The sequence below is a fragment of the Fulmarus glacialis genome, unplaced genomic scaffold (genome assembly GCF_000690835.1).
Source record: "Fulmarus glacialis isolate BGI_N327 unplaced genomic scaffold, ASM69083v1 scaffold14886, whole genome shotgun sequence".
Lineage (NCBI taxonomy): Eukaryota > Metazoa > Chordata > Aves > Procellariiformes > Procellariidae > Fulmarus > Fulmarus glacialis.
Window position 1 is genome coordinate 5,942 of NW_009220132.1, and position 13,592 is coordinate 19,533.

Here is a 13,592-nt window from a genome sequence, read left to right on the forward strand (position 1 = left end):
AAACCCGGCTTTACGCGTTACGGCTGGGTGCTGAAACGCACCCCGGGTGGCTGGTAAGTTCTCGGTGGGACAGTGGCATGAAGGAAAAACTGCAACCTCAGGAGCACTTAACACACTGAGCCTGTTTTCTTGTGCTGCTCTGAAGGCCTTTAGCATTTAACTGAGAGGCATCAAGATTTAAGCTTAAATTAAGATTTAAGATGAACAGCAGGAACAAACCTATTTAGTGCGACTCCTTTCTCTCCAGCAGACTTGCAGCCCATACCAGGCGAGCAGGACCAACAATTTCTGGTTACGGTGTCTGTTCTGCAGGAATTAATCTAAACTTTTTTCCATCAGCTTCAGTAAACCAGGCAATTTGGCCCTGTTGTTCCAGAATGCCCTGTGCCGTCCGCAGATAACTCTTTATACAGGGAAAACGCGCCCTGCCGAAAAGGGTTAAAACAACCTGTTTTAAATAAATAGCTTTATGTTATATATAATCTATCACCCAGAGTAACCATCAGAAAAGCACATTTTAAATGTGGTTTTTGACTGTGGTTAACCCTGAAATTAGGGACTTTATCTTTTCTTGATCATTGCACTCATCTTTTTGAAGCACAGCTATCCCTGAAGCCGAGCTCAACTCTGCCGCTTTAAAACAGCTCCCTAACGCGACGCCTTCTCCTCACACAGCCAAGTCTCCAAAGAGGTTAACGCGCGCCTTCTGCGTAAAACAGGTCCTGCAACTGTACATCGGCCAGCAAAGTTAATACCTGCCACGCAACGAAAATAAAGTTAGAAACATATTTTGTAAAACATTGCCTCCTTGTTAACCCAAGGGAGAAAAACCAGGCGCTTACTGATGGTTTACTATCTCACGCAACCCTGCGAAGCATAATAATTTACCAATATATAAATGGAGGGCTTAGCGGCAGCTGCACTATATAAACAGTCACTGGGGTGCTCTGAAGTTTCTATCAGTATATGGTATATAAAGCTGGGTGAATAACTGATTTTTCGGTTCGCTGGCAATCCTGAAAAAAAGTTTCAAAAAAAAAAAAAAAATTCATTTGGGGTCGACTGAAACAAATGTTTCACTTTGACTCTTCAGCCCTTTACAAAAGTCAGCGCCAAAGATCATTCAAAGTGAAAAGTTGCTTCAAAGAAAAAAAAAATCAAAGCCTTTCATTTGGAAAATGCTGAAATAAAATAGGTTTTTTTCTTTTCTCTCCAGAAAAAGAGTTTGGCGAATCAAAACAACTCATAAAATGTTGTCATTTTGCCAAAATTTGCTTTTTTTGCTCCAGATTTTACCCAGCTCCAGCACAACCAATTTACACCTATAATAACTTAAACAGAGACATTAGGAATCCTGATGAAACACAGGCTTTTAAAAAAAAGTCTCAGCCACTGCACAAATGTCCCGAAACTGAAACCCAGAAGAAGAAAGTAAGTTAAAAACCACTAAGCTTTTCTTGGCTCGGCAGGAGAATCTTACTAAGTCTCTGAATCGTATAGCCACAGATTTGGGACGTTGTAAAAATTAAATTAGTCTTAGTTCTTATTAGCAAGGCAAGAAAGCAACCAGGAGATTATGATACAGCAACTGCTATTGTGAGCCAATTTTTTTAGTGTGTTTCTGCTTTTCTCCTGTAAACCAACAATTAGCGGGCATTCTCCCTGCTCTCATAAAGGCGGTGCTATTTTTAATCTCGGGATGCAGGTTTCTGACTTTCCACTTAGACTAATGCAATTCAAGGATTTAATGCCACGCCACAGTGAGATTCTCATTTCATTTCCCCATTTGTTTCATTTGAAGTCTCCGCTTATTTGTGCTCTGTAGTTGTAGCAGGCATATGGAGAGACCTAGGGCAGCGAGGAGTTAAATCCTTGGGATACAGAAGAAAAGGCATCCATCCATACGCACTTCCAGAAAGCGGGATGGCCTCACCCCCCTCCTATTTTGCCTTTTGCTGGGAGTTTAACACAGACTGCTCGATGGCTCTGATGCCTCAAATGAGGACACAGGCTGGCAGGCTGGGACAGGAGCGGTGCCTATGGGCCCAGATAGGATTTATCCAGATTTATCCACGTTTTCATTCAGAATACGATTGCTTCACGTGCCAGGGAAGAAGTGGGAGCGAGGTGATGTGTTTTTCTAGCTGCTGTATTTTTAAATTAAGCCAGGCTTTAGCACAGCCTGCCTTGGTAATTCACAGCTTCCAGACATCCCACCATGCTCCTCAGCAGAAATGGTAGAAAGCAAAGAGCAGATATTCCAAATGTCACACCCAAGCCTGGTTTTAAAACAGTAGAAAACAAAATAAAAGTGGTTTTCCTATTTCATAAACACGCAAGGATGGGCAGTGACAGTTTGCTGGAAATTGTTTTAACAGCTCACAACTGCGGCTTTGAACCCAGAGAAATCCTTGGAAGGAAAAAAGAACAAAGCAGAACTTGGACCACCTCAAATCACAACTATACTACGAAACTGTAGCCTTCCAAGGACAAACTCCAAAACAATATTTAATGAGCCAGTACCTCCATTTATCAAGAGTTCATTTGAATACTGGAGTCCCTACATAACACTGCAAGCAGGTTTGATTTTTTTTTTTTTTTTTTTTAAAATAGCACTTTTAATCCCTGACCAGGGGGGATTAGCACTACGGGGGCACAGCAGGGCTAGAAGCAAGCAGCTGGGCAGCACGGCACCTCATGGTGTTTCCAGCAGGTGAGGTGTGAAGGGCTGTCCTGCTCATCCATCCTCCCGGGAAATAGCACTCACACCAGGGAGAAACCAGCCTTCTCCGACCCTGCTCCGAATGAAAGAGCTGGAAGTCCCTCCAAGGGCGATGTTGCTTTTAGCCCTGCGCATTCAGAGTGGACGCCCAGGGAGCTCCACCACCAGATAGCTCCAGCTACCACTTCTTCAGCCAAAGAAGACAGCGTCTCATCCCTTCCCCGCTCTGGCTTAGAGCATCCCACAAAACACCCAAGTTTTACCCAGTGGCTTCCTAGCCTGAGTTAAATGAAAGAATAAGAAAGCTTGGTTCTGTGCAGAAGAGGACGGAGGGCTGGGGTTCCCACACACCAGGACCTCTGCGGTCCTTGGCCATGTCCCAGGAGGAGAGTCAAGCTGCGGGGAGCTCCTGGCACACACAGTCCTGCCCCTCCAGACAGGCTTGCACTTACTCCTGGTTTCACACCTCCTATCTTAAAACTGCTGCTGTGCCGGAGGAATAAAGACATCCCCCTGCTCCAAGTCTCCCCTCAGAGCCTTTTGGAAGCAGAGCTTTCCCCTTGTCAGAGGTCTCCAGCCCAGGGCAAATACACACAGCCTCCCAGGATCGATCAGAGCCTAGAGACTCACATATTTCTTGGAGAGCTGCAGCCCTTCAGAGTACCAGCTGCTGAACACTGCCAGGTGAAACCTATAGGAGATGTGATGTGGTGCCACTGGTTTTCCTTTCAGCAGAGGACAAAGGGCTGAGGTTCTGTAAGCACCCCAAACAACCATTTCAACACCAAAGATGAGCGTCTCCCACGTGTCGCAAAACCCTGAGCAGTGCATTCATGAGACACCTCTGTACTGGACCCTGGCACCAACCTAAATAGTGTCCAGTACCTCACAGAATAATCCCAGCTGCACCAAATGCCACATATATCTATCTCTATATATCTATCACTGTGTGTATATAACCATATAGAACTATATATGATGATCATATAAAATCAGCTCCTAACAGCAAACTCTAGACAGGGAAAATGGTCTGGGCAGCATAAATTATACAAACAAAAGCAACTGAAAAATCCCTATTTAGTCACTTAAGTTGAAGTGTTGTGCTAGAGAAGCCAGTCTCGAATTCAGCCTCTTCTTTGACCAACTCCGAAGAAGCAGGAAACAATCGCACTGCGACTGTAGCATCTCTCTCGACCCTGGCATTTGAGCCAACTCTCCTCGCAGGGAAAGGGCACCTGTAATCTGTGAGCTGCACTTCTGCAGCTACAACTGCAGGAGAGTTTTTTCCTCCCCCTCTCTAGTTAATTAGAATTTCCCAGGTGTGGGTTTGTTTTGCAGGAGAAGAGCAAGGCCTACCTCTGTCTTGTTTTCCTCTTTTCCAGTGGCAGCTCTATTTTGGGGGAAACTACAGCAGCAGCGGGGTCTGCAAGTGCTCCATCAGGCAGGAGAGGAAAGCACGCCACGTTGAAAGTAGAGCATGAACTCCCTTGTGATCCTGCCAGCGTTCCCTTGTCCGCCTCTACCTGTTTGGGTTGCTGAGAAGAAACTAGAGCCTATTATCAGGCCTGCTTCTTTGTCAGGTGTTTCTTTGATGTAAATTCAACCGTGATCAAATGTGCTGATGGCAGCAAACAGCCAAGGAGTAACAAACATGCAAACGGCACAGTGACCTGCCGAGATTAGAGCAACCGAGGCTGTAGACAAATTGGGAAGATTAAACACAAATGAGCTAAGAAGTCTTGGGAGAAGTACCCAGGGAGACAAAAATAAGCAACGCAGACAGAAAATAAGAGAACAAGGCAGACCAAAGATTGAACAGACCCTACTAGTACATAAATCAAACGTCTTCCCCCGCCTCCCAACGCTTTAGCTTTACCCTAATGCTTTTGCTCCAAGGAAGTCAACGCTAGGCTCACTGCAGGGAAGCGGGCTGAGAGAAACCCTTAGTGCATCTTTGCTGTATTCTGCCTGTCACTGCAGAACCAACTCAGCCCTTACAGAGGAAAAAAAACAGGCTTTCCACCCCCCCACACCCCCCTTTTCTTTTTTTTTTTTTTTGTCCTTTTTTCTTTTTTTTTTTAAAAACTTCTGAAGAGCTGCTGACAGGAGTTCCTTGCAATCAGAACCGCCCTGCTAATCTCAGTGTCTGCAGAGTCCACCTTCACTTACAAGCCTGCAAATTCAAGGAAAGCCTACCTGGAGCTAATGGCACTATTGAGATCCATCTTCCAGCAGTGTAACCTTCCCAAGCGCAGAGGACCAGGAGGCTTGCAAGGCCAGAAAAAAATCACATGCACGTATATAATGTGATGCAATCCCACGGCTGTACAGCTTCCCCTCCCGCTTTACATTAGGAACGCATGTGCTAAGGGACGGTCTAGAGTTCCTCGCATGCCTCACGCTGTTCGAACACACTGCAAATATGTCCCTGCCTGCAGCACAACAGCATCTTGAAAGGTTTCTTGAAAATTTGGAGAGTAAGGCTATTCTTTTGAAGGTGGAAATATTTAATTTGGGGCAGCATAGTATAGCATTGCATTACTTCATTCTTTATCTGTTGCCAGTTATGATGTCAACAGCCTGCAAGCTCTCAGATTTGAGGACCATTACTGATTTAGGGACCACTTAGCACTCTGCCAGGTGGCAGGAGGGTGACACCCAAATTCATGGAGAAAACAACAGAGCCCCTGAGAAAGAAGTACTTTTGCCACTAATCAACCTTTCTCCAGCTAAATGGGATCTGCTGCCTTACTAGGGGCATATTTATCTTCCAAATCCCATCGTTGTAGACAGCACTTTCTGTTTCCCTCAAAAAAATGAACTTCCCCAACAGCAACGCTGGGAAACCTGTAAAATTCCTCCTGTAAACATGCTAAAATCCCCCTTGCCGCTGCACACCACAGCTCTTTCCACCGTCACTTGTAAACCAGGGTAGTGACACTGTGTTCACACTTGCAAAACCAGAATGAATTTTCAACCCTGCTGATCAGAAGCGATGGAATAAGATCAAGATGTCAGCGAGGCAGATTTCTGCACACAAGGCCTATTATTTGCTAATGAGATTTCAGCTGCGATCCTCCCCACTCACATCCCTGAAATCAAAACACACTTCAGAGATCAGAATGCTCAGAAACAGGTTGACAGCAAGTCCTGAACCATCTCCCCTAACACTGCAGTGCCATTAGACTGGCGTGGGCAGCGCTAAACCTCACCGGTGCTAGTGAGGGTCTAGTCTAAGTGTGCATCAGTCTAACTCTGGTCTGACTATTTTTCTCCTGGGGGTTCAGTATATTTTCCTGCACGTTTAAATGACACAATGCAGCCCAACAGGCAACACACCAGCTTAGCAGAGCCAGGACCCACATGCAGTTTACAGAAAAAAACTGCAAGGGGATCAGCACACATTTCGGAAGGCAAAGGCAAATGCCATCTTTCTCGCCAGGACTGAGGTAAGGACTGTAAGTCCTGCAGAAATCAATCGGAGCTTCAGGTATTCACTATTCCTATCCCTCCATGCAGGACCCCCGCCTGCCATGCAGCCCTGCCCATGCAGGCCAAGGGGAACTACCGTACTAACAGCACCTGAGGGGCTGATCCCATCCATCTCGTTTTCTTAAAACCTGCTCAACTCAGAGGTTTAACCCGAGCAGGGCTCAATTGGAAAATCCAGATCTCCTTCCTACACCCACTCCCAATCTCAGGGGAAGATGGCTTTCACGAAGAGAAGGGAATTCAAGCACGCACACTGCAACGTTTCAGTAGTTTCCCGAGACAGGCTAACCTCCAAAGTGCCAACATGGTCCTCCAGTGCACTGCATGAATAAAACACTGGGAATAGGAGCCTGTGCCAGCTGCAATAGTCCTACAAGCTGGAAAGGACTAAACTCCCTAACTCTTTGGTCCTGGACTGGGGGAGAATTGGCTCAGTCTGCCTCTCCTGAATGAAAGGGCAGCTTTCCTAATGATTGAGCTCACACTGCCAGCCTGCTAAGAAGCTGCATTGATTTGAAACCTAAAGGACAGCTGTTTGTTCCTCCCTTTCCACCCTGCTTCCTCCTCCCTGGCCAAAGGAGGAGGAAAGTTGCCAGAACAGACTTGATCTAGGTGGACAAGGAGAGAAAGAGAGGGGATACCCCCCAAAAAATGGAAAAGGAGGGAAAAACATACCCTCAAGAGCACAAAGCAGTCATACAACTGCTCATTTTGCCATTGTCAGAGGGAGGCAGCTCAGTCCAAGAGAAAGTGGAGTAACCTGCAATAGTCCTAACAGCTGCAAAACACCCACCACCAGCTGCATGTTGATTCTTAACTTGCTTCAGCATTAACTAAGTGACAAAAGGCTTTAGTGCTCCTAATGAAAACACAGTCCCTGCACTCAGTAAAATAACACAGCCATGAAAAAAAAAACCTTTTTGGTAGTAGAATTCGTGTGCAAATAGATTTCAGGTCCAAGTTGCTGAGAATGGGACAAAACGTTTGATGAGATTTGGGGCTGGGAAAGGAGAGGAAAGGGAGGTTTGAAGGTGTGTGTGTGTGTGTGGGACACTTCATGTCTGCTTTCGATTTGTTTCCAAAACAGCCAGGCTTTTGTATTTGTGCTAAGGCTCCCTGTAGTTTAAAAGCCAAAATGTGATCAGAAAAGGCCTCGTGGACCCTGAGCCAGCCTTTGCATTTTTGAAAGAGCCTGTTAGATACTTTCCACTCTGCTCTGAACGCCTGTGGAAGCTGCTCCAGACTCTTCTCCAAGACTGCTGTGAGGAGCTGAAGGGCCTTAGGAAGAGATCCAGCAAAACTTCTTGCCTCGTCTTCTGTAAACTCCTTGGACTGGTGAGCATAAAGGAGTAAGAAAATCAGCAGTCCAACTACTCGTAGAGTGTCTGCACACAGCTGCCAGCATTCACTTGTTCTTTCCAGGCAGTCTCCTCACGCCCTCTTCCCCAACTGAAAAAGACCTGAAAAACCAGCTCCAACCACAGCAAAAATTACAATTCAGTCAGTATCACAGCTCTGCAGACCTGAGTGACAGCCCGAGGGGACACTAGAATAGACGCTAGACAGAACCAGTTCTGCCACGACCACACACATGTCTTCTGCACATCCCACCGTACATCAGCCTGCTCCTCTGACCATATAGCTGTCCACTGATTTTGGAAAAGCACGCTGGGATAAAGTTGTATGGCAGGAGCAGCAGGACTGCCCTCCCTTTCCCTGTGTCCAAGACTTGTTGCTATCCCAAGCAATAGGGCAGATCCTGACTAGCATGTTCTTTTGGATATTTATCTGAACAGGCTGCAGTTAATTAGAAATATCATGGGGACTAGCACTGGAGAAGCCGATTTGTCGGTTTCTTTTACTACTAGAGTTGGACTCTGTTACAGGTGAATTCCCCAAAGAGGCACAAGGTGCTGTAACAATGCCACCAAAAGTGGTTGGGATGGGATGGGAGGGCTTGTTCTTCCCAATATACAAGTCCAAAAGGCTTACCCTTCTGCAGAGCCAGGCCAGCTCTGACACAGCGCAGCTCATTAGGACGGAGCTGAACACCACAGTGGCCTTTAGGATTTGTAACGCAGCAAGGTTTGTGGTGCTCTCTGTATTATGGCACAAGGCCCCAACTACCTGAGGTATGCTGGACAACTCCTTTTCCTACGAGGCATCCTCCTGAGCAGCTGGAGGCCAGTCAACCGATCAAGGTCTGATCCAAAGAACTTGCTTTTCTCCCTTTGTGTAATGCCTTCTGAAGACCAGCTCAGGCAAGACAACACTTCCTGCCATTTATAAGATTAAGGGCATCTTGAAAACCACACCTGGGTTCAGTAAGCTGCCCTCACTGCAGTTCTTCACTGTCTGAGGGAAACAAACACCAAGTGTTTTATCACTTAAAGATTTAAAAATAATTGAGACACATTTCATTGGAAAAGCAGAGACAAAGACACAGACAGGGCTGCTGAGCTGAGCTGAAACTGCCCCTCTGCTTCCCCTCTCTTCCCACTTAATAACTTCATTGCTTTAAATATGGGAGGCGAGGCTCACACAATGACAACTAATCCTGCTAGGAAACCTACTCGTATTCTGAGGGGATTTGCTTGCTGGACCTGGCACCAAGCACGCAAATGCTTGCAGCGTGGGACCGCACATGCACGTGTACTAATAAACCCCCCGATGGTCCAAGCCCTAACAACGAAGGATCAGCCACAAGAGCTGAACTGCCAGCATTAGCACAGGTATAGCAAGTCAGCAGCAAATGCCACCTTGGTCACACAAACGGTGAGGACACACACGGAACCCCAGCAGAGTACCTTAGCCACATAGCCCGAGAGGGTCAGCATCATTTTGATGCCTCAGTTCAGTTTATTGCACATGTAGGTATGTATTCTAAACACACAAAACTGTGCCAAAAGGGTCATTAAGCACACGGAAAATCATGCTAGGATCATTAAGTCTGCTTAGGCAAATATTCAAAAATATCTATACCACCTTAATTTGACTCACCTTTGAATAAGTCTTTGGTTACAGAGTCTCATTATTTTGTTTTCCACAGGATCACAGTCTCTTTTAGTTCAATGAGAAGTATTTTTTTGCCCCTTCACATTCTACAAGTAGTCCCAAGCCTTATTTAAGGCACACAATCCAATTCCTATGTGGAGTATAGTATTAGGAACCTCCGCACACCTAACATGTGCCCTAATGTTAGATGAGTTCGGTCCTGACAAAATCAGTGGGTCTGCAGAGGAAGATTCAGAGCCCCTATACTAGGAACATACTTTTCTTTGGTGACCATATAGTGAATCCAGACGTGAGCATTCCCCTATGCCTTTGAGATGTGTGTGACACCTCTATCAGATGAGTCCTTCTCAGATGTCACTGACAAACTACAAAGAAGAGCACGGCATTTCAAACAGAGTTGATCTTTGCAGCCCTGCTGTAACGCATGGATAACAACGCGTATTACAGATTTAAGAACAGGTTGACAAGATGAAAACAAGAGCTCCAGCAGTTTCAGGTGCTTAGCACATGCACCTGACCCCTGGTGTGGCAGAGCCCTCATTGTATATCAAACAAGCAAAGCTTCTAACGGCTTAAGCTACATCCCGGCGCAATTAACATTTCTGCACATCCCAATCAGGCAACTCATTGGGATGAGTTGGGCACCAAATGACAGAAATGCACAAGTGACCTCCCGCAAAAAAGCTGGCATGGCCAGCTGCTTCAAGTCAGGAGAGAATTGCACTCCACTGTGCCTTCTCCGGAGTTTCCACATAAGGCCACTCTTCCTCTCTAGCTATATGAAGCAGGGGCCCTGCAGAGAAGAGTTTCACTGCACTACACTGATTCAGAGAATAAATCTGCACAGGGCATGAGGCAAGGATTGGGTGAAGACAGGATGATATGTAAGATGCATTGCAGATACATGATAGGACTGAAGCTGCAGTTCCAAATCACAGCAGCGGAGCTTAGCTTTTGAGGATCTGATTTTATACCTACAGTCTGGATTTATAATGTACCTCCTTATTTAAAAATAATTTTTAAAAAAAGGTCTTCTAACATCTGGACTTTTATCAACGCTAAAACATGCACCAGCAGCTGCATTTAAACCCTTATGCCTGCAGTCCAGCTCTCTACCAAAAATAATTGCTAGCAATAGCAGGCTGTTGCGACGCATGCAACTTACACTCACCCAATGGGTTTGACACATTTTCTCTGCAGTACAGTAACACAGAGACTTGGGTCTCTGAGGCTCAGTTCCAGATTTTGGAGAAACACAGCCAGTGGGCACAGTGTGTGCGCCTGTAATCCATTTCTTTCCTCTCCAAATGCCCCTGCTCCTCATGCTTGTATCCCACTTTCTCCACCACCTGCTCTTCCTATAGCTATCCCAGCTGCCTACACTCCAAGTCCTCCTTCACCTTCTTATTTCCCCTCCTCAGAGCTTCTCCTGAGCTCTTGCTTTATATTTTCTTCCAGCTCCTCCTCACCCTGTTTTTAGCCCTCTGAATTTGAATGTGTTGTTTCTCCCCATCTCCTTTCATGTTCCAGGTTCATCCAAGGGAGCAGACCAGGCTGCTCGCTGCCTTTAGTGGCTGTGCTCTTCAGCACGGAGGCCAGATTATGAAAAACTTCGCAGCTTCCTAGCGGGTTTTATGCAATTATTAGATGCCATAAGCTTTTATAAATTATATTCAAGTGTATTTTGCAACTATCCTGTATGTTCAGACTGCTCTGAAATTTAAAAGATAATTATGCAGAGGTGCAGAACTGGCAAAAAAGAGTAGCACCTAGATGTAAGTGATTGGGCCAAGGCTGATCCACCTTACACACACTGAGCTAAGTCTCCCTCGCATTCTACAAAGACTACTAGATATTCAGCCCAAGTGCAGCAGTCCAACAACAAAGCTTTCCACATGCCGATTTCATTATCAGGTAAAATTCTGTACAACAATCCGCTGTGATGAAGGGTTAACTTCCGTACATGCTAATTGCATTTGAGGGCACCTACGTACATTATTTGTAAGCTTTATTTTTGGCATCTCAAAACGAATCTGTCAAGCTAATGATATTCTGAGAAGGTCTTAACATTTCAAGTGCTGTGGGAAGTACAGCACTGCTAACACCTGCAGCAGGTGGTAATGCTCCCGATAAGTCAGCGCTGAAACGACTGAGCATCAGAGTGCAGTCTTTTGGATAATACAAGCAGAGTCCAGCTCTTCTTAGCAGTCATTCAGGGGCCTGCAGCTCGCTTCACAGCGGGAGTTTTGGACGTTGCTTCATGGCCATGTTCCAACTCAGGCAATTGCATCTGAACCGAGTTGTCCTCTGCTGCTTCTGTTGGATGGTCACATAAGCGCCTCACTATTAAATGACACTAGTTCTCAAGTGAATGTGATACAGATTGACATGTCTGATGACAATGCACAGCAACACGTATGTGCAAAAAGTATCAATTACCATCCTGCTCATAAACCCACTAGCAAGATTAAACTAGATAAGGCACGCCGTGTCAATGGAAACAGCATGGAAGGACAACCCCCACGCAGCTGAATCTGCCAGACAAAACTTTCTGCATAAGAACAAAGCTGCCTGTACAAGACAGGAGGAGAGAGGTAGAGGAGCTTGTCTGTCCATCCCACAATCAACAAGAAAGAAGGGGGGTTAAGCAAAAGAAAAAAAAAAAAGACAAAAAAAAAGACAAAAAGCAATGCTATGTTTTAAGGCAAGCAGCATCCACCTCAAAAGGCTGAATTTAGATGGAAAATTTATGTCTTTCAGCAGTGTGAAGGTCTGTCGGATGCAATTTTTTTTTTTTTGGGGGGGGCAGAAAGAACATAAAAACCCCATAAACACACTCTAGGTAGTACCAGGTTTCACAAAGTTTCAGATTGGTACATCAGTCACAACAGAAATCTCCTTTTCTCGCTGCCATTTCTTCCCCCTCCCCCATCTACGGTGGGCCACCAGTACTGCACTTGGAGACTGGAAGACAAATGGGCAGCTGCCTCTAGAGGCAATTGTGAGGAGACTAAAGATCAACTTGCAGCTGGCACTTCCACCCCCACCTCTCCTTAATACTTCAGTCCACTTGCTGCCAGACAAGGATCATGAGTCAGCTCCTAAACATATTCTCCTTGAAACAATAGCTATAGCTCTCTGCTGCAGCTATACCACTACTCCGGCTCCAAGGGACACGCCACAGCTATGAAAACAAAAGGACCCATTTTAACCTACAGCAGCCCAACACCAGAACTGAATGATATAATAAGCACGCACTAGAGAATACTATGCTAAACTTGTGAGATTAGCAAAGCTAATTTTGACATGTAACAGGCATCAAGTCACTACTGTAATGAAAATCTGCAGAAGAAGCAAATAGAAGTGTTTTTGGGGCTACATGGTAAAGCAGATGGCTTTTGCACAAATCTTTTCAGCTACAACAGGGTGCAGTTTGATACCATAGCATTGTACGCTGCAGTACTAATTAGAGGGCAAAGGAGCCAATTTAGCCTTTACAAATTAACTTTATCACAACTGTAGGAGCTGCACTCTCAATTCTGAGTAGCCACCACTCACTGAAACTCCTGCGTTCACAAAGGTGGAACTCCAGCGCTCATCTCTCGAGGACATTTCAAGAAGGAAGGGCATTTGCAAGGGCAATATTTCGGCTTACCAGCTGAGGACATCACACTCAAACTTTAACTTTTCTGACCCAAGTGCTGTCAGACGATAAAGAATTCAAAGAAAAGGTAAGATAATGCATTGGAGATTTCTCAGAACTGTATGCTAAGTGATGAACTGGTGGTGACTACTGAGCACTTAAAGAGCTGTGCACATAGTAAAGGTTAGACATGGGCAAGTCGGTGCCCATGCAAAGCACCCTCAAGAAATATCAGCACCCAGAGCATGCCTTACCTGCAGACAGTCCACTGATATCCTCTGAAGAGATATTGCTGAAAGAGCTACAGTGCAAGCTAACATGTTAGGAAACCTAAGCAAACGCCAAGTTTACGTTTTTATTTCTAGCTAAGAAATAGGCGAAACCAATTGTCCTTTCTCACTTCAGCATAATTTGTATTTCTTACAGCTGAGGATTGCCAATTACTTTGAAGAAGTCTCTAACCCAAAATACTGACATGTCTTGAGGCACACTGCCCTACAAGTCAGAAGACAAGTTGGAGACAGAAATAAAAGTACATCACAACACGTTCAAAGAGACGGGACAATTAAAGAAAAGTCTGCTTCTCTTTCTGCAGGACCCCGACAGGTGTGTTTTGTGGGACTGCGCAATACAAATTAGAAGGTTCTACTGTTAATGCAGTGAATCGATTTTACCGTCCACAGAAACATGAATAATCTATACATTCTGTATAAAAAGATA